Genomic DNA, 26,257 nt, shown 5'->3' on the forward strand with positions numbered 1-26,257 from the left:
GACCCATTAGGATTCAGATTTGGTACTTTAAGGCTAGACCCATTGGGTATTCGGATCCGGATCCGGTACCAATAACTAAGATCGGGTTCGGATCTGGATATCCAGGTTTCGACCCGAACCTGACCCATTGACAGATCTAGTTGCTACTGGAAGACTGGGTTGAAGCTCGAAGAGTTAAATTCTAGTCCACATGGTATGTGTGCTCGAGAGAAAGCTCTACAAACAATCCTTCTTTATGCTTCTTCTCCACTGTCTCTGACATTTCAAGGTGGAATATGCTCTATGTGAAGTCCATGAAGGGCATATGCAGCAACCACTTGTGGGCAAGGCTTTGCCATACAAAGTCGTATGGCAAGAATACTATTGGCCAAGCATTCATAAAAATACAATTGAGTTTGTGAAGTGCTGCGATCAATGCTAATGACACTCCAATATTCAGCATCTCCAGTGGCTTTGCTCACTCTGATCAGCTCTCCTTGGCCATTCACTCAGTAGGAGATGGACATCCTTGATCTTTTTTCATAGGCTGCTAGATAAAGAAAATTTCTCATTGTAGTGATCAACTACTTCATCAAGTGGGTCAGGACTAAGCCATTTGCCCAAATCGCTGAGAAGAATGCCCACAAATTTGTTTGGAGGTGCATCATTTGTCGCTTCGATTTGCCTCGGATCATCATAACCGACAATGATTAACAATTCGACAATGCCTCCTTTTAGGAATTCTATCAGGAGTTACATATTGAACACTAGTTTACCTCAGTTGGACATCTCCAGACACAGAGAGAAATTGAGGTGACCAATTAGACCATCCCTCAGAGCTTGAAGATCTGACTAGACAATCAAAAGACTTTGGGTAGATAAACTACACAGTATTCTTTGACCTACCATACAAAACACTAGCTCCCGACAGACAAGATGCTGTTCAATCTTGCCTTCAGGACCGAAGTAGTCATCTTCTTGGATATAGGCCTACCCTCACATTGGGTGGAGATCTTTGATGCACAAAGGAATTCAGAAGACCAATGGACGAGCCCAAATCTCTTGGTAGAAGTCAGGAGAAGTTGTGAGTCTGAATGATGGCATATCAATGGCATGTTGCATGCTGCTACAACTCCAGGGTGAAGGAGAAGTACTTTCAACCTAAAGATCTAGTACTTAGAAGGGCTGAAGTCAGTCAGCTAATGGAATGAAAAAAGCTTTTACTCAATTGAGAAGGACCTTACCGCATCGTCGAGGTAGTGTGCTTCGAGACCTATCATCTAGAGTGGTTAGTCGGGATGCTCTTCTCTCACACCTAGAGTTCTATCAATCTTTGACCTTACTATTGGTGAGATGTATCATGTAAAGCTGATACATTTCATATTTGGTCAATATATGTTGATATTAAAAAAAGATACATCTTATTAGCATTGTACCCTGATACATCCTAAGGTAGATTGTCATCGTGGTGCTGATAATCCAATGATAGCTCGACATGCGTCTTTGGTAGAAGATGATGGAGCAATTATCTGGCCTCTGCCACCTAGTCTTTTACAATCACATTAAGGGAGTTCTGGAGCCTTCTGCCTGCAAGATGACAAGTGGCCAGCTCCTCGCTCCTCCACTCCTCCTTTACTAAGGAAGATCTGCAATCTTAACAACCTAAGGATGTGTGTGCCATTATTCTCTAGTAGCCAAAGCACATTTCTAAAGTCGTTATTCTCTTATACGCTCTCGAAGGTGATAGGTATCCGCCTTCGTCCATAAAACTTTTTCCTCGGGACCTTGCAGGTAAGTAAAGATTTACCTTACATGCCCTCTCCCGAAGATGAACCCCATATGCACTAAAATTCAGCTCCTAGATAGAGCTCCGAGTTCTCCATTCTTCGCTTTCCATCTCCTCCATTACTGGCCTTCTATGCTTCATGCTCGACACCACCTCTCCTCTCCATCCATCGTTCAGAACTTTTCTATTTGCTTTCATAGAAGATGGACTTAGACATCAAAGAGTCCACTACCGAGAAGCCCTCGGCAAGAGGACTTTCTTGTCCTTGGTGGTTTTATAGGATTAGCCTAAAAGGATCAATCAAAGATATAGCATCAGTGCTTAGCTCCGAAGATCTCAATTAGGTATCTTGCGACCACCATTCTTTTCTGATTTCAGCTCAGCGGCCTAAACCAGCTTGACTCTTTCATAGCAGCATACCCTACCAATAGCTCACACAAATTATTTGATTAAACTAATATTTTATTAATTTTTAATGCCTATTTATGATCATGATCTTACTTAAAAGTGAAAAAACAACCACTATATTGCATTTATATTGTAATATTTTTGTATTTCTTATTATATACAGGTTGGGATATGATCTTTTTATTTATAATAATATATTTATTTTATATGTATCTATGTTACTAGAATTTTGTATAGAGATAGCATATCATGACATTAAGATCAAAAAATTATTTTAGAAAACAATTAGGCTATTCATTTTATCATATTCTTTTTATGTTATCTATTTTATTACATCTATTCCATATTGTACGTCAATAAAAATAGTTAGAAAAAGAGGAAAAAAAGAAAAAAATAACATCTTGTGCATCGCATAGTTTTGTGATGGTGATACTATAGAATTGGACTAAAGTGCCCTTAGAGGGAGGCCTGATGGTGGCATTGGAGAGTGAAGATGGCAAGGCCATCGGGTCGGTTGGTGAGAGATCAAGAGAGGAGGGAAACACTTTTGTGAGGGCAGCAGCAGGAGAACCATCTCTTTTTGATATTTTTTTATTTTACTAAGAATATTAATAAGTTCTATATTTTTTTTTGCATTTTATATAAACAATTCTATTAAAAAAATTGGGGATGACTTGTGACTATTTTTGTATTTCCTAGAATAATAGTTTATTGTAAAACATAGTCTCATATGATTTAAAAGATAATATTTAAAATTAAAAATTTATGACTAACTAATATATTTTACTAATAATATATTGTTATATTTATTTTTTATATATTTTAAAGTTTATTAAAAATTTTTTATTTTAACCAAGTTGAACTAGTTGATCTTGAGGTCAGATTAATAATTTCTACATATTTTCTATATGATATAAAACTAAATTTTTAAAAATACATGATTATTATTATTATTTTTTTGCTATAACAAGAGAGTACTATAAAATTAGACCCATTTGATTTAATCGATAACTTTAAAATCAAAATTTATCAATTAGCTATATTTTTTACTAATGATATATTATTATATTTATGTTTAAAATATTTTAATTTTATTAAATATTTTTAGTAATAACCTTGTCTGATTGTTGATCTGGTTGAGATCCAGATCCTTGATTAGGCGGTCCTTGATCTGGTTTATGGACCTATGAGTGAATTCATATTTTTGTTTCAAATTAAAGAACTTTGTCAAAAGTTTTTTTTCCTCTTTTATTTTTTTTGGATAAAAGGAACGATAAGCTGTTACTATTACAGCACAAAATATTTTTTCTTACAATGCAAAAGAGTGCTACCAAGCCTTCGCTTTTACTTATAGTATACAAATATATTTTTCTCAAGTTCATGGTAACACAGCAAAAAGCAAACTGCCACTTTATCAGAATGCAATTAGTATGCTTGCAAGCTTGCTGCTCCCTTGCACATACACCTCCACAAACTATTGAACTTTCTATTTTCTTTGCACAGTCCATCTCCATCTATATAAACCGAAACTATTGTTTGTGGCTCTACAATCAAGGAGTTAATCCCATGAACCGCATTGGAACATACAATTCCATTGCATCCCTTGTCTCTGACCGATGCCAGTAGTAGGTGCACCTGCAATCCACATGAACATGGACTAACTATAAAACCATCACAGAATTACCTCAAAAGCAATGCACCAACAAAATAAAACCTCACATGTTGGTATTAAAAGCAAAATATTTGCACTACCTAGAGCAACAAAGCCTAATGTCATTCATTTGGGAAATGAGTAAAAATTGTTTAGTACTTGCAAATTCTTGCAGAAAGGGGTGGTATTCTATTGACAAGTTTCATGTAAGATTTTGTAACATTTTTGGTTCTTATCATAAAATACTATTAGCAAGTTATATGAAAACCATAGCACTGGATGTTTAACCAGACTATACATCATATCCAAAGGCAATTACCATAACACTACATTAGTTTTTTAATTTTTTTATTAATGATTACAAGATTTATATTCAGAAATGAGCAAACACCTGTTACAACTCAAAGAATACGAACAAAATAATAGAAAACTAATAGAAGATAAAATGGGCATGGTACCATAATATTTAATGTAATTGGCTAGCTTAGGCTGAACAAGCGGACCAACAAGACCTGCATGGGTGAGAAACCCCCTCCCTCAATATCCCAATTGAATGCAGCAAAGTATCTACAAGATTCTCAGGCAATTTGATGCTATTCATGGGGTTAGACACCCACAGCAGTAAAAAGCGGCATTATTTTTTTAAATTCCTTTTGTAGTTGAATTTAGTTCTAGAGGAAATCTGGTATTCCAATTTAAGTAAAGATGAATGAGTATGAGAGGCAGAAAATCACAAAATTTTTTACTTGACCTGGAAGTACTTTTTATTATTTAAACAGCTTTTAGTAGCGAACCATCATGTGGCCTACAAATCTAATCCTGCAGCGTGGAAGAAAAAAACCAAGCGAGTGATCACAAACCACTAAAATTGCAAGTTGATTCAATGATCAATATATATACATGGTTTCTGATCTTCTAGATTGCCAAACTAATGGTGTCATATCCTAGTAGTCTCATCTAACTGGTCAATTCTCCTGCTAGCCAGTGCTCCTGATGGGAATTCCTTGATCTAGTATAGCCAAAGGAAGAGGTGAAGGCAAGTGACAGGAGAGCAGAAGCTTAAGTAATGTGTTCCATAATGTATGGCTTGTGGTTAAATAACAACATAAGAATTGTCCACGTAGAAAAGTCATGAGAAAGATACACAGAATGGTAATGCACAAGACATCTGTAAGCAATTTATGCTCATATCACTTTCAGCCATAAAAAGTACATAATAACCATTATATCGCTGTTCATGCTGATTCAAAAACAAAAGTTTATGGATGGTAAAACTAAGAACCATGAAAAGTCTTTGAAATTTTTTTTTCCCAAATAATCTATATAAATATGATTTTGGTATTCGGTGATCAAGCAAATTGATGAAGAAAAAAGCAAGCATTTTTCATGATAAGAACACTTAAGTAACATGGGTCAGTAAAACAATAGATGTTGGGAGAGTATCAAACATGAAGCACCTGTCCTCTATCAACATTCTTGCGCTGGTCATGCATCACTTATTTTGGCATTATATTTCCAAGACAAGCGCAACAAAGCATATACAGTTTCTGGATCTATAGGAGGTTTTCAAGCATGCTAACCAAGTCTTCAGAACATTGTGAGGTTGGTCAATCAGCTTCTCACATTCCTGTGGACTAACCTCAGCCTAAAAAGGTTAGCTGTTATATCGTCCAATCATCTGCCAAAAATAAAGACCAATTTAGCAATTCCAAAGAATGAACTCATGCAGATAGAGTTCTTAAAGGTGGCGAGGTGGAAATAAAGAGGGCATTTGACTTATAACTTATCCAAAACAAACAAACAGTTTTGCATCAGCAAGCAGATTATAAAGTAATACGGTGAAGAAAAGAACAGAAAGTCCCAAATAATTTTTTTTAACCAAAAAAAAAAGAACATGCAGATATGCCGCACAAATCAAAGTAATGCTCTTTAAAATGGATGTTTGGATCGGACAATGAGATTCTAAGTAAATGTAGTAGATTTTTCTTCCAGAAGAACTATTTCTTGGGTCATCTCATTCTAGGAAAGATCATGATAGCTATCCATTTCAACATTTTATTCTTAAAATCTAGAACAAGCATGCCGAGTAGGATTCAAAAATTAAAAAAGGCTAAAAAAAAAAAAGTTAGGCAACTTTTGAACTTTGAAATAGTAATGAGATTCTAAGTGTGTCAAAGTCTAGAAAAGCATGTTTTTATTAATTTTTATTAGAGCATATAGAAGAAATGGTAAACATAAACACTACAGAACTGGGATTAAGAAAAAAAAAAAGAAGAAATGTGCAATTTCACCGGATGGCGCTAGCTGTTGCCGCATCAACCATGGCTTGTGCAGTTCGTTAATCTTAACTTTTTGATTAATCTAGTAATAGATCTTTGGCTATGTTCTTCTCTTCCTTCTATCCTTTCTCCGTCTGGGACGATGCAGATGTGTGGGATGTGAGCGATTTTGGGCCAGTCCTCGCCTCTCTCCTCTCGCATCGCCTTGCCAGCGTGGGTCATCAAAATATGATATCCAGCTTTCCCAGTGCTGCGAGGCATTGCAGCCTATTGGGCAACATCGCCAGTTTTATGCAAAAATCAAGTCTTAAAACTTGTGAGCGAGGTGAGGCTTCCCAGCCACTCTGGTAGAGCAGTCAATTCCCGATTATTTATTATTTCTATTTCTTGGATGTTCATGAAGAAGGTGGGAGGCTGCTGTTGCTTATCCCTCTCTTCTCCCGATATGGACTTCAGGCTCCTACAATACAAGTGCAAGCTTTTGAGGGAGGGCATGCGTAGCTGCAAAATGCCCTCGGGCAAACAGGTCAGCTCCCTTTCATCAAGAATCGTCAAACTTCTCATTTTGTACAATCCTCCAGTGCTCAGTGCTGATAATAGAGGTTGATTACCCATGATAGAAACCTCCTCGACTGATGGTGGGACACGTGGTGCTACCTTCAATTTGGGGCATTCAGATAGACTAAAAGTTTCAAGGCAAGGGAATGGCATCACTTGTTCATCTGTTGCCGTTGCTTCTGGAGGCCATTCCTCCAATTCAGGCAACCCTCGCATATCGAGACATCGCAGTGAGGGAAATATGCCGCCATTCCCATAAAACTCCGCTCCGATTCTCTTTATAGCATTCATGTCAAATATACTGATTGAGCGAAGAAACGGCAGGTGACCAAGCGCCGGAAGACTCTCGCATCTCTCGAGCTGGCTTAGTGTGATTTCAACTAGATTGCGGATCGGTGACGATGCCAGCTCCATTCCAGTCATCCATGTTGGGAACCTGATGCCTGGATAGTGCATTATAGAAAGCCATTTTAGATTAGAGTGAGGCTGGAGCCTCTCAAGTACTTCCTCCACCTCTGCTACAGGGGATGCTGCCAATGCTTCATATAAGACCCTACTCCACATCAATTCCAACGAACGCAGGTTTATCTTTGATGCCAAGTTCGCTTTCGTGGCTGCCATTGGATCTTGCACGTTGGCAAGGCTGTTGATTTGTAGACGACCACCGGCCAAATTTAGCTGCTCCAACTCGGAAATACTACGTCCATGCTCTTTGCCCGCGATAAACATGGTCATTGTTTGGAGGTTGCTCAACCGGCCCAACCAGCGGGGCATGCAAATCAATCTGTCGCATCCGGTGATGTCTAGGTGTCTGAGGCTGCTCATATTACTTATTCTTTCGGGCAAACTGTTGGGTGGATGTCTGGCCAAGACACCACCTCCCAAGATCCTTTCAGTACCACGCGATGCAGCAGGAAGAAAGAAGAAACAAAACAGAAGAAAAAACAATCAAAATACGTGGATCAGCCACAAAAGGGCTCGTCTCCACGGGGTATGCAAACTTCACTATGAAAAGAAAATTTTACAAGAGGAGACCTCACCCTCAACCCTTGTACACCCAATTCTCTCTCACATGAAGTTCCCCTCACAAAAGCTCTCTCTCTCTTGGAGACCCCCCTGAACCCCTGAAGAGCCTGGCGACCGCTGTCCAGGAGCCTCCTGCTCCTTCTCTCACAGCGCCCTCGCCCCTCTCTCTCTCCTCTGGTTCGTACGGCGGTGAGAAACCGAAAACCATGCTTCTCTGTTCGTCTCAGGCCTTTTTAAAGGCTTAAACCTGGTTTAAATTTGATTAGAGAAGGATTAGGAATCCTTAATCAAGCCAAATCACGTCCCAAGCCGTCCGATCAACACCGGGAGCTCTCTGGACCCTTAGATCGCGCTCCGGTCCACGGAATAGGGCCGTGGACCGCGAGAATCGAGTGGGAAACGTCCACGCGGTCCACAGGCCGCGCCGTGGACCACCCGGTCCACGGTGGACCGGGGATGGGCCAGCAGGCTGCTGGGTCGCGCGTCCCGCACGGGCCTGGGCCTGGGTCGCGCGTCCCGCGCGGGCCTGGGCCTGGGACGCGCGTCCCGCGCGGGCCTGGGTCCCGCGTCCCGCCCGGGCCTGGGTCCCGCATCCCACGCGGGCCAGCGGGCCTGGGACGCGCGTCCCGCGCGCCGCCGCCTGCGGCCGCGCCGCTGCCGCCCGCCGCCGGTCGCCGGCGGTCCTCCGCCGCCTCGGTTTTCGTGCTATCTTCGAAAGCTCGTATCTTCTCCATCCGAGCTCCGATTCAGGTGATCTTGGTCTCGTTGGACTCCGTTTTTCGCCGCGAACCTCACTGTGGGCTCAATGTGGGCTGAATCTCGAGGCGTCAAATCCTAACAATCTCCACCTCGACTCGATATTCGGCCTCCTCCAAACTCCGAGAGCTTCTGGATCTCCTCACCCCCATGCCCTGGGGCAATCGCCTGCTGATCATGGATGGGCAAACATGGGAGTCGAGCCAGGCTGCTCGATCCCATCTCCATCGTATGCTGTGCTCCTCCTGACCTGAGACCTGCTCGGGGCATCATCCTGCGGCAATAGGAATCTTACCTTGCGACGTCGCCTCTCGTCCTCCCGAGTCTCTTGTCTCGTGCCCGATCCGCCTCCTGGAGCTCCACCTCGCTCTGGGCTCCACCTGGCTCCCAATGCTCCACCTCGCACTGGGCTCCCTGCCAGGTAATAATGTCCTCTGCTCCCCTTCTTCCCCTCCAGCACAATCCTATCGCCGCGTAGCACCCTCAGGATTCCTCCACCAGCTACCGTCCTGTAGCCTCTCGAATCCAGTCTGCTAAGTGAGATAAGATTCCGCCTGAAATCGGGTATGTATCGGACCTCCCTCAATCTCCTCACTGCACCGTCATGTGTCCTCCAGCTGACCGTCCCAATGCCTCTGATCGCACAGCTCGATCCATTCGGCAGATATACAGTGCTCTCACTGTTCTCCAGGGAGTCAAACTACTCCTCTCTGCAACACACATGATAGGGGCATGCAGAATCTAATATCCACTGCTGGGAAGAAGTAGATACCTCGTCAGATATCTCCAGGACATCTCCATCTGAATCGCTGCCGGCCGTCGCTACAGCAGCCACCGTCCGATTTTTCAGTTGAGGGCAATCTCTGGCTAGATGCCCCAACTCCTCACACCGGTAACATCTGGTTTTGCTCAAGTCCCTCCTGGACTTAGACCGCCCTCGATGCGATCTCCTGTCGCTCCATCTACCGCCTCCTGCACCTCCAGAAGCCACCAAAGCTGAGCTATCGACACCTGAGCTCGAAGCTGGGTTCTCCCTCCTGAGAACCTCGTTCTGGAGTATCGCCGCGGTGACGTCATCCATCTTGATAGTGCTCTTCCCCACTAGAAGAGCAGTCACCAAGGACTCGTACGAAGGGGGAAGCGACGCCAGCAAAACCAGCGCCCTGGTCTTCTCCTCAACGTTCTCGCCAACGCTGAGAAGGTCGGTGAGGATCTTCTGGAAGTGGCTCAGATGCTCCTGCACGCTCTGTCCCTCAGTCATCCGCAGTTGGTAAAACTGCCTCCAGAGGAAAAGTGTGTTGGTGAGAGACTTCGCCATGTACAACTCCTCGAGCTTCGACCACAGCACCGTCGGGGAAGTCTCGCTCAGCACATGGATCACCACCTCATCCGCCAGGTACATGCGGATGGTACTCACCGCCTGCATCTGTAGCCGTTTCCAATCCTGCACCTCCATGGTGGTCGGTTTCTCATCGTACAAGAGAGCTTCGATCAACCCCTGTTGGATGAGCACGTCCTTCACCCTTGCCTGCCACAAGGAGAAATTGCTCTTACCATCAAACTTGTTGATCTCCATCCTGATTGTTCCTGTTTTCTCCATCTTCAGTCTTGCTCACCACCACTGCAATCTGCGTCCTTGTACCGCCTTGCTCTGATACCACTTGTTGGGTGGATGTCTGGCCAAGACACCACCTCCCAAGATCCTTTCAGTACCACGCGATGCAGCAGGAAGAAAGAAGAAACAAAACAGAAGAAAAAACAATCAAAATACGTGGATCAGCCACAAAAGGGCTCGTCTCCACGGGGCATGCAAACTTCACTATGAAAAGAAAATTTTACAAGAGGAGACCTCACCCTCAACCCTTGTACACCCAATTCTCTCTCACATGAAGTTCCCCTCACAAAAGCTCTCTCTCTCTTGGAGACCCCCCTGAACCCCTGAAGAGCCTGGCGACCGCTGTCCAGGAGCCTCCTGCTCCTTCTCTCACAGCGCCCTCGCCCCTCTCTCTCTCCTCTGGTTCGTACGGCGGTGAGAAACCGAAAACCATGCTTCTCTGTTCGTCTCAGGCCTTTTTAAAGGCTTAAACCTGGTTTAAATTTGATTAGAGAAGGATTAGGAATCCTTAATCAAGCCAAATCACGTCCCAAGCCGTCCGATCAACACCGGGAGCTCTCTGGATCCTTAGATCGCGCTCCGGTCCACGGAATAGGGCCGTGGACCGCGAGAATCGAGTGGGAAACGTCCACGCGGTCCACAGGCCGCGCCGTGGACCACCCGGTCCACGGTGGACCGGGGATGGGCCAGCAGGCTGCTGGGTCGCGCGTCCCGCGCGGGCCTGGGCCTGGGACGCGCGTCCCGCGCGGGCCTGGGTCCCGCGTCCCGCCCGGGCCTGGGTCCGCGTCCCACGCGGGCCAGCGGGCCTGGGACGCGCGTCCCGCGCGCCGCCGCCTGCGGCCGCGCCGCTGCCGCCCGCCGCCGGTCGCCGGCGGTCCTCCGCCGCCTCGGTTTTCGTGCTATCTTCGAAAGCTCGTATCTTCTCCATCCGAGCTCCGATTCAGGTGATCTTGGTCTCGTTGGACTCCGTTTTTCGCCGCGAACCTCACTGTGGGCTCAATGTGGGCTGAATCTCGAGGCGTCAAATCCTAACACAAACTTCTTAGGTGAAAACAATATGCGAGGTTCAAAGTCCGCAAGTTGTGAAGGTCTGTAATCGAGCCAGGTAAAGCTTCAATTTCAGTATTCGACAAATCAAGGAGCCTAAGATGTTTTAATTTACTTATTGTGCAGGGCAACTCTCGGATGCGAATTCCAGATAGATCTAATGCGCGCAAATGAGTGAGAGATGACATCGCATAGAAGACAAATTCTTTAAAAGAAATCCCTATCCATCGCCCGGTTGAAATAAGTGACCTCAGCTTCTTGCCAGCAAAAGCGGCCTTTAAAGTTGTTGACGACATGGTATGGTCATAAACAACTGAGGAATAGCGACATCCACGCGGAATCCTTGTCTCCATGCGCACCTTCATGATCGAGGACTCATCTCTTGCCACAGAACACGCAAGATCATGGACTAAGTCATGCATCTTACACGACCATATGTTGTCAAACCAATCCTTCTGGACATCCTGAAAAAAGGATCTCCACAACAAACTGTTGAAGTATCGGTTGCCAACTTCCTCTCCATGCATGTCCCCGTCCAATGTTTGGATGAAACCTTCGGCAATCCACAGCTGAATCAGTTTCTTCCTTTCAATTTTATAATCTTTTGGAAATATCGAACAGTAAGCAAAACACTGCTTTAAATTAGAAGGCAAATGATCATAACTCAGCCGCAGTGCTGGTAATATACCATTGTCGTCGGCCGGCAATCTCCAAAGTTCGCTATCTCTGACGTATAACCACTCCGCCTCCCCTCTTCTACAGCTCATTAGACTTCCCAGAGCCTTAGCAGCCAGAGGCAAGCCTCCACATTTTTCAACAATCTGCTTCCCAATTTCAACCAACCTTGGAGTCTCTTCTTCTCTTCCTGGCCCAAATGCTCTCTGCTTGAACAGAGTCCAGCAGTCAGCGGCCGTTAGGCCTTGCAATTTGTGCGGAGCCACCGTTCCCATGATCCTGGCAACTACATCGCTTCGTGTTGTAGTTACGATCTTGCTACCTTGCTTGCCACATCTCAGTAAAGTCTTCAATCTGTCCCACTTTGCTTCATCCTCGTTCCAGACATCGTCCAGAACAAGTAAGAATCTCCTCCCACTCAGTTTCGTCTGCAGCTGAAGCTGTGCAGCTTCCAAGTTTGGGACTTCACACTGAATAATCTTATTTATAATTTCCTTGATGCTAAAATCATCAGAAACACATACCCATGATTTAAGATCGAAGTGCTCCTCCATCCCCTGAGCATTATAAGCTAGCTGGGCAAGTGTGGTCTTCCCAACTCCGCCCAATCCAACTATTGGAAGCACAGAGACATCACTACCATCATCCGCACTGACCAAGAAATTTATGATATTATCTTTGTCTTCATCTCGGCCATAAACCTCGGATTCAATCACAAATGAGAAGGTCTCTCGATCGACAGTTCTTCTTGAGGTAGATCCCTCTGACAGATGGAATTTTGACTTCTCGTCCGCGATCTGCTCCAATCTCTTATTGATCTTTTTTATCTTGCGAGCCATCTTACGGCGAAAAGCAATTTGGTTATTGGGTGAAAAGAAGTCACTTACCTTTCCAATCGGTTGGTTACGTCTCCGGTTCCTTCGTCGCAGAGCTTCGTACTGGAACTCATCCACCACGTCGTCGGCGTCGAAAGCTGCATCCTTGAGCTTCCTCAGCCAACCGGTCACAGCCTTGTCGCTGAAGGATCTCCTCTCGGCATCATCAAGTACGTCGTTGATCGTAGAAAGCACGCTCTGCAGCCTCTCGATGTCAGAGTTGACACCCCGCACCAATCCCAGCTTTTCCCGTAATCCAGTATCCAGCTTCTTGATCACGAGTTCCAGAACTGGAGAGGCAACTACCATGGCTACTGCTTCTGCCATCACTGAACAGATGAATTTGTGCAAGAGATTGTAATCGGTGATGGCTTGGTGAGTGGTGGAGGCTTGAGGCTGGGAGTTTTCAAGCAGCCTGGCTCTACCAAATACCGATGAAGAGTCTTCGGATGAGAGAGCCGATGACTTGACTCGGATGAGAGCCTAAAGACTTGACCCGGCATGGATTTTTTTTTTTTTTTTTTGCATCAATAAATAGGCCTAATTATTACTTGGACTAGGTCCGGTCGACCACGCCAAATGCCACGGCGAACAACACGAAGGCACTATCCCTTGTATCTCACCAATTTCCAGTTGCGTGTTATTTACCATGTGTGTGTGTGTGTGTGTGTATATATATATATATATATAGCTTAAAATTTTGTATGATATAAAAAATATAAATATTTTGAAAATATTATTTTTATAAATTAAAAATAAAATATAATATAAAAAATATCATAAATGATATCAAATATTCTAAATAAAAACATAAAATTAGATTGTTTAAAATTAAAAATCTAACATAATATAAAAGACATCCTAGATGATATCAAATATTCGAAATAAAAATATAAAATCAAAATATTTAAATAATATGATAGTAAGAAGTAACATAATCATTTTATCTTTTGCTGATAGAAAAATTATTCTTTGAATTTATAATTTTAGCATCAATTGTTTTGAATTCTCATCACTAAGCACAGCAGACCACCTATTTGCATCTCATGCATGTCTCTTTTCTTCATACATGTATCAATAATAAAAATTTTATCCCCATCTACTTTAATCTGTAAAAAAAAATTTACTTATTAATTATTAGAATAAAATATATAAATATAATCATTTATATATAAAAGAATTAAAGTTCATCATTTACAATGAATTTTTTTTAATTTTTCTTATCTTCTGATCTGTTGAAAAAAAGTAACCCATTATATTTTACTCACAAATATAGATAAACTTTGATACCTATAGCTGAAAGCTTGATTTTATTATATTTGTCCATAGATCAATTTAAAATTTTGATATATTCTTTTAAAACTTTCATAGTTTAAAAGCATTGAGTCCACACAAAGAAGAAATCTTCCACTCAAGCATAATCTTAAAAATTTATGAGAAGTCCTTTAAAATTGGAACCATATGTTCCATCAATGCTTTCTATCACATCCCAATTTACTCATACTAAAAGATAAAATTTTTTTCCCTTCAGAGGTCTCCTTCGCTGTCCTCCTCCGCACCTACGGCGGGCTCACCACTCTCTCAACAAAAACCCCTCCAATTTTCGTGCTCTTCTTTGCCACAAGAAAAAATGGGTCTTTGTTGGATCTTGAAAAGATTTAACAAGATCCACACTAAAATAAAATAGATTTAGCCTAAGAACCAATCAAGATCGCGCTTCCCAAACTTCTTCAGCCAAGTCTTCTTGTTCCTCGTTTATCCTCTGCAAAATGGAAGAAAGGCGAATACCTTAACATAGCAAAGACATGAAAGCAAAAAAAAGGGGGGAAAGAAAGAAATCGACAGTTACAGCTAAAATCTGCCAAAATAACATCAAAAAATCAAAAAAAAAAAAGAGACAAAGCTTTGAGGTATCTTTCTTTTCTAAAAGAACATCGGGAACCTTAAAAACTTCAAAAGATTTAAAAAATAGAGAAATATCGATCCCGGATAAACATTTATGCTAGCTTCTAACAATTTGTATCTTTTTTTTATCCATAGGAAAAAAGAATTTCTTTCCATCTTCGCCATCCCAAATCGATCTTTTTCTCTCTACCTACCCCTAGGAATAATCAGATCTAATCAATATCTAAATAAAAAAATTTCAAAAAAACTTGATTTTCGGTGAATCTCCACCAGCTTCGCTCCCTCGAAATGCCTCTCTTAGATCGCAAAGCCAAGATGGAGAAGAATAAGAAAAATATATAGTGCATCGTATTCTCTCTCTCAACAACCAACAATTTCCACCACCCTCTCTCCTTTTCTCTCTGTACACCTCGATGAAGGCGAAACTACAAAGGAAAAAAAGGGAAAGGGACATGTTTCTCATGCTGGACCCCACCGTACCCCCTTTGGCACAGGCTCTCCATCCTGGTTATCGCCGGCCAAGTGATCTGTCGTGCCCTTGCTGGCCGCATCAACTGCTGCAACACCCTCCAACAGCTCGAGCGTGTCGACCCCCGCTTCCCCCACCATGGAGGCATCCTCACTTCTCTGCCCCTTTCTCACCACTTCTTCCATCCTCCCTCGCTTAAACCCTAACCCCATTTTGTAAAAACTAGATCTAGGATTTCAGGGTTAGATCTTGAAACTTTTTCAAGATCATACAGTGGCAGACTAAAATAAATCAAAATTTATTTTCTAAAATCAGAGAATCCCTAGATCTAAGATCCTATTACATGATTATTACATAGTATTAAATCAAAAATTAAAATATATAAATATAGCATGAACTACATGTTGATCATATCAACATGTTTTTATACCACATCTAATGTATGTATTAAACAATAGATCAGATCTATTACCTTGCAAGTTAGACGCTCTAACCTTGCTGATCTGGGCTTAAGGATGATATTGCAAGCCGCACACGCATCCGGCCTCTAGGAGTCATCCACACGAGCCCACGAATCTCGATCAGAAGTCCTGCTTCAGGAAATTAGCACAGTATGCTAGTACTGCGCTGATCCTTCTTTGATGGTTGATCAGGTGCCTCCTTCTTGATTTGGACTCTTCCAAAGATGAAAAGTAGAAGGAGGAGTTTCAGATCTGAGACACTCTCAGAAAACTCAAGATGGAGGGAGAAAGATATGAAAACTAAAAAACCCTAGAAGAAGACCCTCTTCTTCTTCACGTTTTTCTCTCTAGACACCCTAACTTGCATCTTTTATATCTCCACGACCCAAAGGTCTTTCTCTTTGATTTTTGGATGGCACAAAGGTCTCTAAAATCTCTATCTTCTCTTAAAATTTCATGAAGAAACTCATCTTATATAGAGATATATGATAGAGTCCTTGTCTAGGTCAAATACCTAATCAAGGCTTATCCAAACATGGCAAGTTAAGGGGCGCCCAACTCTTGAGCACCTCCTCCTTATTTTCGTGCATAGATTATCAAAAAAGGGTGCACAATGTATACCCTAAAAGCCATAAAAATTCCAAAAAAAATTTGGATAAATTCGATGCAAAATTGAAAGAGTTTTGGATTTCTAAAACTCTATCTCATAGAATTCGAAATCCAAATTTATTCCTTTTAGATTTGATCCAAACCACCTTTCATGTAAGAAAGAAGAGAGGAGACCTTTTGTGAATGTGGGAGAGATCTGGGAGAGGGCTTTTATCATACAAAATAAGTGGAGATTGGCGTTGAATAAGAGAGAGGGCGTGGGGAAGGCTTATGTGGCGCAAGGTGGAATCCTAGTCTTACTAGGATTCTATCTTATGACTTGTTTTAATTTGGTTTCCCAAATCAAATCAAACTAAAATTAGATCAACCTAATTAAAATAGATCTTAACCCAATTAAGAATCTAATTTAATCAGATTAAATTAGATTTAAATTTGATTTAATTTTCTAATCAAATTAGAAATTAGATTGACCCAAGTCCTAGTTGAACTAGGACTAGTTTTTCCTTGCACTTGGCTTATCCAATAAACCAATTGGACTTGATCCAATCAAGCTCAAATCAAATCTAATTAAATCATATTTAATTAGATTTAATCTTAGCCCATTGGCTTAATCAAATTAAGCCAATTAGCAATCGAATTGCTAATCGATCCTCCTGCAATACTTGTACTGGGTTAAATGTCAATCATATTGATCATTTAACCTTAGAACAATTCTTAATCATTGATCAACCATCCGATCGGATCATGAACTCTAATGTGTGTGACCTCATAGGTCTGAACCTAAGCCGGTAGCACAGAAATAAATTTTTGTACCAATCGAAGTGACCATCTAGCAATGATACTCGACGACCGGATAGGTCGAATGTGTAGAACAACATCCTTAGAACCCATGTGGATATAGTTTTCATATAATTCATCCTCTTGACCAAAATGATCATAGGACACCCCAGAGTTCAACTGTCAACTCTGATCAGGTTATCCACATTGTATTTCAAAATATCAAATCCATCTGATGGATTATCCTAGCCAAGATTTTGCTAAATTGAAATACAGCGACTCATTCTTCTCCAACTCTTGGAGTGGTCAATCCCATCTCGATCACACTCTGACTTCGCAAGTACTTAACTGTGCCCAGAAGCCTTCCGTTCCTGAATTAAAAATTCAGTTAGTCCAGTACCAAAGCACAGTGAGTTGCTTGCAAGTCACTGAGACGATCTCAGGTCTAAGGGACACTTATACCTATTCCCATCAGAGACATTCTCGACAGTAGAATACTCTGGAGTTGGTCATGTTCAATGATGATGTACCAGTATATCTCACCTGTATGCCATACCAGTGTCTCCACACTCTTTGGTTAAGAGGACAACCAATCCATATGGCCTACAGTGACCTATGCTCGATAGAAGCTGTCGTCCTTATTAACAGCCTATCATTTGGTCGTGAACAGTTTTAAGGACTAATCGATAAATCCTCTCTTTATCGAACCTAAATAGTCCTAAGGGCTTCATCATAACAACGGAGTTCATTAGAAGATAAAAGCTTATGATGAAAATGTCAAATATATTTTATTTATTAACAAATCAATTACAATACTTGGTTGCTCAACCGTCAACAGCTTGACGATTGGCTTTTTGGGACACATTTTCCAACACTTTTTCCTTCCGACCTTTGTTCGTGAGTTCACTCGCCTCAACCTCCATTGCTCCAATAGCAACATCCTCGCTCTTGCTCTCTCATGCGAGCTTAGCCCGTCGTCATCGCTGTCATTGTCACTAGCCACGTCAGCTCTACCTTCGCCATCGAGCTAGGCACCATGCAAGTCTGTGAGTAGATCGAGACCCTTCACATCCTCAGTGCCCACCCCATCAATTACATCATCACCTCCTGAATCTCTCGGCATCCACGGTGGAGACGGCTTCCTTCCCCTCTCACGAGAGTGACAAAGAAAGAAGCACACTTTGGAGATCCACATCACCACATGGCACAAAATCTCTTATCCATGTGTCAAATGGAGATCCACCAATGCAGTTGCTCTATTTTAATATATATATATATATATATATATATATTATATATATATATATATATATATATATATATATATATATATATATATGCTCAAGATTTGCCTAGTCGCTTGATTTGATATATATATATATATATATATATGATATGCTCCAAGATTTGCCCTAGTCCGCTTGATTTGATCCATTTCTTCAATTAATGGAAGGGGAGGGGACAAGGCCCGGTGACAGTTGAGGATCTTTTTTAGAAAATCAAAAAGGAGTAATGGACATTTCACCAACCCCAATAAAAATTATATCATATTCCAAATAATCTAGTAAAGACTTGTGGACTGAACCTACACTAACTAGCCTTAAAGAAAAGAAACAAAAATCATATGGGGCGGCAATATAAAAGATTATATGGGGCGGGCTTCACAATGTACCATATGTCCTTTAATATTAATCTTAAAGTATGAGCTTAAAAGTCAAAAAAATTTTTTAGTAACAGAGTTATTAGTCCTGTGATTAAAGTATTCTCTTTCTTTCTCATTTTTAGCACATTACGATACCTACCATATGGCCATATGATACATAGTAAATATATAACCAAGTGATACATACTGTAAACTTTTTGGATACATATCCAATAACAATCTAATACACACTTACAGCTAAATTGATACATAGTTTATCGAATTTTATTTTATCAGTATAGATTATATAACTAATTGATACACACCTAGCAAAAATATTCATCCAATATCTCAATATATACCTCTAGATAAAGTGATACACAGTTTTCAAAATATAACATTCATCAATACACAGCACATCAATAGATGATACACACTAGATGGCTTATTGATATATATTGAAAGCTTTTTAATATATACCCAATAACGATCTAATACATATCTATAGATAAATTGACACATAGTTTATCGAACTTAGTATTCACTACTCCACAGTATATGGTTAGTTGATATACACCTAGCAAAATATTCATCCAACATTCCAATAAACACCTCTAGATGAAACGATACATAGTTTTCATAAACTTTTAGATGCAAAGATCTTAGAAAAGAAAAAAAATTTAGAAGAGAAGAAAGGGTCTTGAGGTGTGTATTGGGTCATTGCTTGGTGTGTATTAAGAAAGCTTGCAGTATGTATCAATAAGCTATTTTAGTGTATATTATTTGCTCATATACTGTGTACTGATAAATACTATATTCTGAAAACTATATATCACTTTATGTAGCAGTGTGTATTAAGATGTTGGAAGAATATTTTGTTAGATGTGCATCAACTAGTTATATACTGTATACTGGTGAATACTAAGTTTGGTAAACTATATATAAATTTAGCTGTAAGTATGTATTAACATAGCTGGGTGTGTATCAAAAAAGCTTATAATATATATCATCTGATTATATATTTAGTATGTATCATGTAGTCATATAGTATGTATCACTATGTGTTGAAAATGAGGAAGAAAGAAAATACTTTAATCATAAGACTAATGTTGCCCAGCTATGCAACCCAAGAAGAGGGGTAAATTGAGTTTTTAAAAATTTAAAATTAATCTAGAACCACAAGGATTAAGTAATAAAAGGCAAGTTAGTTGAAGTGAATGATTTAAGCAAAGTGAAGATATTAGATGCAAGAGTGCAAGAAGAAAAAAAAAAAGATAGAGAACAAGTAAGCACACCACAAACAATCAAGATTTATAGTGGTTCGGTGCCAATCTTGCACCTACATCCACTCCCCAAGCTCCTACTTAGGAATTTAAATCCACTAAAATGTATTCAACAAGAATACAACATCGGTACCTCTGACTCTAGCTATCCCAAGCTAGATCACTTATTTTTCGGATACAAGCCAATCCAATACAATCTGATTTAAGGTTCGGATTAACCTTTTCACGTTTTGAAACCCTTCCAAAACTAAAGATCAACTAAAAAATAGAGTATAACAGTTAATCACACGGAAATACAAATATAGCTCTTTTAATGAGCAAATAAAGCTTTAAATATATTTTACACAACAATGAAGAAGCTTTTCTGATTCTCCTCAAGGTTGTTGAAGACTTGAATGAGCTCTTGAGGGGTCGGTGAACTTGAAATGAAAGCTTCTTTAACTTCAAGAAGGCTCTTTGCTTAGGGCTGAAATGAATACTTGAAAAATCTTCTTTATTCCCTCCTTTAAGTGCCTTTTATAGCTTCAAATGATGGTGGAGAGTGATCTGGGTAGTTTTAGAATCGTTGGAGATCATTAAATGAGCATAAAATGCGTCAAAACGAGCTAAAAAACTAGTCGTTACGGAGTTTTTTCATCACAGGGGTCGACTCATAGGGTCAACTCATACACATAAGTTAACTCATGGGGTCGACTACTGTGACACAGAATAAAAAATAATTATTCTATAATTTTAGCATGCACAGCAACAGAAATCGACTCATAGGGTCGACTCATGCATAGGGATCAACTCATGGGATCGATTCAATTGGATGTGCCAGCCAAAAAACAGCGTGCCGTTCAGCCCCATTTGACATAAGTCGACTCATGGGGTCGACTCAATTTTATAAATATTATTTTTTTTCAAAATATACATTCAAAAATTATGAAATTTCCTCCAATAGATCACGAATCTTCTGTTCTTGCTCTTGAGGCTTTCGAATTAGGACTTGGTAAAATTATGATTTTATCTCTAAAAAATAATAAATCTTTTTTCAAGATAAAATCATTAGTAATCCCCTCAAATGCTTTATAATCATCAAAATCAATTCAAGGAGCAACAATCTTTCCCTTTTTGATGATGACAAAACACTTGAGCAAAAGTAGAGTATAACATATATAAAGTATTGAACATGAATTTTAAATTTATGAAGATGCATCACTTAAACATCATAGCTAGTTATTTGAATGAAATGCATCATGAGTAGTTTGAAGATCAATTTGAAATTTGCTTATTAGATCATTTACTTTGAAAATTGCTGACAATTTTGGTTCTTTGACACATTTACTTTGATAATTTTGCTTGCTTATTTACTTTGATAATTTTGCTTATTACTCTTGATTCTATTTTTCTATTACTTATTGCTCGATCTCGATTTTTGATTCTCTACTCTCCCTTTTTGATAGCATCAATTAAGATCTTAAGGGATTTTGAAGAGAAAAAAAAAAGATAACATAAAGGACATATTTTCTCTACTCCCCCTTTTTGATACCATATTTTATTTCTTTACTCCTCCTCTTTCATTGTTTATTTCTCTACTTTCCCTCATTATAGCAATTATAAAAGACATATCAAATTGCTCATTTAGAAGATATTGCTATTCATGATATTTCATCACACATATATGAGTCATTTTTATATCTTATAATTAAAATATTTTAATTGATCCCATTCATAAACATTAATCCAAAGATATTTATTGAAAATCAAAGCATAAAAAATGTATATATCAAAATGTGACTGAATACATTAAGTCCAAATACATAAATCATACAAAAATCATAGATAACAACTATCCAAGAGTCAATTAGCCAACAAAATACAAAGGCCATAAGATAGATCTGAGACAAAAAGATTAACTATTCTAGATCTAATAGATATCATGGCTAGAGGAATCAGAATCTGAAGAGTCAGAGATATGATGAGGAGATATAAGATCAAATCTACGGGCACGACCTCGACCACGATTGCCTTGGCCATTGGTAGAAGTACCAGCACGAGTAGAGAGACGAGAGGATCCTGGATTCTGGGAAGCTACGGACTGTGCTAGAAGAGAAAGTCTGATGGTGTCCAAAAGATCCAAGGCTCTCGACACAGACTGCATCAGGATACTAAACTGAGTAGAGGCAGTCTCACTGGAGCCCCTGATCTCTCTCCTCAAAATGTCAAATCCACTCTTTAAAACTCCTCGAAGTCTAGCCACCTCTGCAGATAGGTCTGAGACCTCCGTGATGTTCTTTTATGGCTGAGGATGGGCTAAGGCTAAAATTTATCTCTGCAAATCTAGAACTCTGCCTGTCAGTCTCAAAATATATCTCTCAAGCTGCTCAATACGTATGGACTGAGCAGTGAGCATCTGAAAAATAGTAGAGATATGAGGGATCAAAGTCTGATCTGAGTCATCCTAAGATGTCGATCTCTGAGCAAAGACTGAGGTGGCAAACTGTTGAGATAAAATGGAGGCAACATGCTGGGACATCATCTCAATCTGATCATCTGCCAGTCTGATCTCTGAATGATCTACTCTGCTCTCAGACTGCGATACAGAAATATGCCTCCTTACAGACTTTGAAGAACCAGTCTCGTGATCAGATACGAACTGAATATCTGGAGATGCTCTGTGATCACGAGGAGGTGAAGACAGTCTCTCCTCCTCTACTCTCTCCTCAACATCCTTTGACCAACCGTCATCAGTCTTTGAAAAATCCATGCGGTGCAGTGTGTGACGGTTGATGGTGTCAGAATGAGACAACCTAGTAACTGCCTCCCCCTCAAAACTGACTTCGAACCTCCTAAAGACCAGGGTGAGTGCCATACCAAAAGACAAATGAGCCTTAGACCTGTTCAGGGTCTCTCTCATGGCCTCAAACATCAAAGCAGGAAGGTTCATGGGGGTCTCAGTGATCACATGGTACATGATGCAAATATCCCTACCAGATAGGAGGTTATGTCTGCCACTCCTAGGGACAAAAAGTTTAGTCACCATGTGATGTAAAAGCTTCATTTCCACTGAAAGTATCTTGACTTCTAATTTATTTAAACTACCAGTAAAAGTTCTGCCTAAGATAGCATTAATTCCTTCTTCTTTAATTAAGAGCTCCATATTAGTATAGCCTTCACAAGGTAAGTACAGAATTTGTCCCAAATGCACTGGATCAAGAATAATATCAATACCTTTCACTGTAGACTTTACTGTTCTATTGAAGTAACTTAAATTCAAATAAAATTATCTGACCAGATCAACATAAGTATTTTCTTTCAATAGACAGTAAAATTTCCATCCTCGATTTTTAATCTTTGATTCAATAGAGAATCTTTCTTTTTTAAAAAACTTGAAATTTATATTCTTTTTGGGTTCCACTTTTCGATTAGAGAGAGGTACCTTGCTTGGACTGATTGGGGACTGTGTAGAAGCTGAAGCAAGATCTGGAGCTGGAATTGGAGCAGGAGAGGGCTCGGCTGCTATTTTTTTCTACGCACACTCTCTTCCAACCCATGAACAGATTTTTTTTCTGTGGGAGCTTCATTTTGGGAGCCATTTGGACAAGAAGGACTTGCAAGGAGTTTAGGAGACTAAATAAGGTAGAGAGGAAAGGATTCTAGTGGAAAAGCCAAGATTTTGGAGAGGTGAAGCACCGATTTGGAGAAGAGAGGTAGAATCTAGGGCAAGCTCGAACTGCCCAAATAAGAAAGAAAGAGGAGAGAAAGTTAGTTTCTAAATGGGCGATTTGAAGGGTGAAAATCGATGGGAAGAGAGATTTGAGAGAAATCTTCAATTTGAGGAAGAAGAGAGGGAGAGCTTTTGGTTCGGTGGGAGGAAGAAGAAGAAGAAGGGCTGAGTCGGCTCAAAAAAATTTTTTAATAAAAAGAGAGTGCCCGAAGGATTTTGACAGAATTATAAATTTACCCTAGGGTCGACCCTGGGGGTCGACTCATAGCACAGAAAAATTCATAAGAATGATGAAAAAATTTAAAAAAATCTGAAACTTTGAGAAAAAGTGTCTACCTAGAGATTGATCATGTGAAGTACAGTTTTGAGCTTTTAAGAGAAAAAAAGAGATGAGAATTGAGCTCAACAAATTTGGTTCAATGAATGTTTGGTATTAAGAACTTGAAATTAGAGAGATACTTAAGCTGATGGATCAAAGATTTTTAGTTCTTTTCTAATTTCACAAAATCTATCTTCACTTAAGGTCTTGGTAAAAATGTCAGCCAATTATTTCTCAGTACATACATAGTCAAGAATTATATTATTATTTTGAACATGTTCTCTTATGAAATGATGTCTAATTTTAATATGTTTTGATCTAGAGTGCTGAATTAGATTTTTAGTTAGATTGATAGCACTAGTGTTATCATATCTTATGGGAGTTTTATTGAGTTTGATACCAAAGTCCTCAAGTTGTTGCTTAATCCATAAGATTTGAGCACAACAACATTCGGCTGCAATATATTCGACTTTGGCTGTAGACAGTGCCACCGAATTTTGCTTCTTGCTAAATCAAGAGATTAAGTTAACTCTAAAAAATTGACAAGTTCTACTAGTACTTTTTCTATCTAATCTACACCCAGCAAAATCGACATCTGAATATCCTATTAAGTCAATTGATGAGTCCTTAGAATATCATAATCCTAGAGTTTGTGTACCATTTAAATATCTAAGGATTCTTTTAACTGCATTCAAGTGTGATTCTTTTGGATTTGATTGAAAGCGAGCACAAAGACATACACTAAACATAATATCTGATCTACTAGCAGTTAAATACAATAGAGAACCAATGATGCCTCTATAAATTTCAAGTCTACATTTTTACCTCTTTCATCCTTGTCAAGCTTACATGATGGGCTCATGGGTGTACCAATTGCTTTGAAATTTTTCATTCCAAATTTTTGAGTTGTTCTCTTGTATATTTGCTTTGAGTGATGGAGATTCTTTTCTTTGTTTGTTTGATTTGGAGTCTGAAGAAGAATGTAAGTTCTCCCATCATGCTCATCTTGAACTCCCCCTGCATGAGCTTAGCAAAATCTTGACAAAGAGTTTCATTAGTAGATCCAAAAATAATGTCATCAACGTATATTTGTATAACTAAGATATCATCTTGATTTTTTTTAATGAAAAGGATTGTATCTATATTTTTTTTAAAAAATCATTATTAAGCAGAAATTTACTTAGCCTTTCATACCAAGCCCTAAGTGCTTGTTTCAAACCATATAATGCTATATTTAATTTAAAAATATGATTAGAAAAAGCATAATTTTCAAAATCGGGAGGTTGTTCTATATAAACTTTTTCAGCAATATATCTATTTAGAAAAATACTTTTGACATCCATTTGGAATAACTTAAAATTCATAAAGCAAGTATATGCAAGTAAAAGTCTAATTGCTTCTAATCTAGCAACAGGTGCAAAGGTCTCATCAAAATCAATTTTCTCTTCTTGATTATAACCCTTTGCAACTAATCTTGCTTTATTCCTAATTATATTTTCATGTTCATCTAGTTTATTTCTATATACCCATTTTGTGCCAATTACTAGATAATTTTTAGGTCTTGATACTAAAGTCCATACATTATTTTTTTCGAATTGATTAAGTTCTTCTTGCATTGCATTTATCCAATTATAATCTTTTTCAACTTCATCTATGGTTTTAGGTTTGTTGGGTATAAAATACCCTCAGCCGAAGTTCTCAGCAGGATTGATCCTCCCAAGACTCATCCGGCTTTCGACTGCAGATGGTACCTCTCCGGACTTCTCCAACAGTCGGATTTTCACGGTGCTGACTGAACTCCCCCGACGGACGAACTCCCAGTGCACCACCCCAAACCCTTTCGACATGAGTTCCCCAGTCGTCTATCAAGCGCCCCAAGCGCTCACTAAGCTCTGCGCCAGCCGACCTCCTACGACCGTCGGTCGCTCCCCAAATCCCTTCCAGACTTCTTCCAGCCAGGTTCAATTCCAACCCAAACTGCCTCGGACCTTACCAGCAGCCGAACTCCACCAACAGCAGATTTCTACAGCTACCAGACTCTACGGGAGTCGGATCTCGTCTCCAACTCCGGCTACAGGCAGACTCCGTCCGGACTCCAACGGGAGCCGGACTTCGTCCCCAACCTCAACGGTTGGAAGGCTTCGCCCGGACTCCTACGGGAGCCGGACCTCGACTGCTGGTAAGCTTCGTCCGAACTCCTAAGGGAGCCAGACTTCGCCCCTGACTTTAATTGCAGGTAGGCTTCGACGAACTCCTACGGGAGCCGGATCTCGTCTCCAACTCTGGCTACAGGCAGACCCCATTCGGACTCCTACGGGAGCCGGACTTCATCCCCAACCTCAATAGCTGGAAGGTTACGCCCGGACTCCTACGGGAGCTGGACCTCAACTGCTGGTAAACATCGTCCGGACTCCTAAGGGAGCCGGAC

At 40.2% G+C, this 26,257-nt stretch overlaps 1 pseudogene; it reads right to left on the reverse strand.

The window, feature by feature from the left end:
- Nucleotides 1-3,435: 3,435 nt before the first annotated feature.
- Nucleotides 3,436-13,118, reverse strand: LOC105042261 (disease resistance protein RGA2-like; annotated as a pseudogene).
- Between the last annotated feature and the right edge of the window lie 13,139 nt (nucleotides 13,119-26,257).

This window comes from Elaeis guineensis, chromosome 3 (assembly GCF_000442705.2).
Source record: "Elaeis guineensis isolate ETL-2024a chromosome 3, EG11, whole genome shotgun sequence".
In the NCBI taxonomy this organism is placed as follows: Eukaryota; Viridiplantae; Streptophyta; class Magnoliopsida; order Arecales; family Arecaceae; genus Elaeis; species Elaeis guineensis.